Raw genomic sequence first — 453 nt, 5'->3', positions numbered from 1 at the left:
TATATATATATATATATGAATATATAACCACGCATGCGCGCGCACAAACAAACACACACATTATATATATTGTATGTATATCTTACTTAAAGTACACAATATGAAGATATGAGCTAATAATTCCTTACTTTGGAGATGCGGTCTAAGCAGGCTTTATAACATGCCTTGGGTTTTCATGCCTGTGTACGTTAAATGATATTCATGTCTCACTGAATGGAGAAATGTTTTGTTGAACTTACAATAACGGTTCAACAATATCTGTATAAATACATTATATACATATATTACATGTATTACATACATACATATATATATATGCACATACAAACATACGCATATATATATATATATATATATGTTAGACGCTGAGGCAAAACCTAAACGACGATTTCTCTTGGATTGAATGTTACATCTATATGTATGTATATATGTGTGTGTATGCATATATATATA

This window comes from Octopus bimaculoides, chromosome 1 (assembly GCF_001194135.2).
Source record: "Octopus bimaculoides isolate UCB-OBI-ISO-001 chromosome 1, ASM119413v2, whole genome shotgun sequence".
Taxonomy (NCBI): Eukaryota; Metazoa; Mollusca; class Cephalopoda; order Octopoda; family Octopodidae; genus Octopus; species Octopus bimaculoides.
This window is presented reverse-complemented; position numbering follows the sequence as displayed.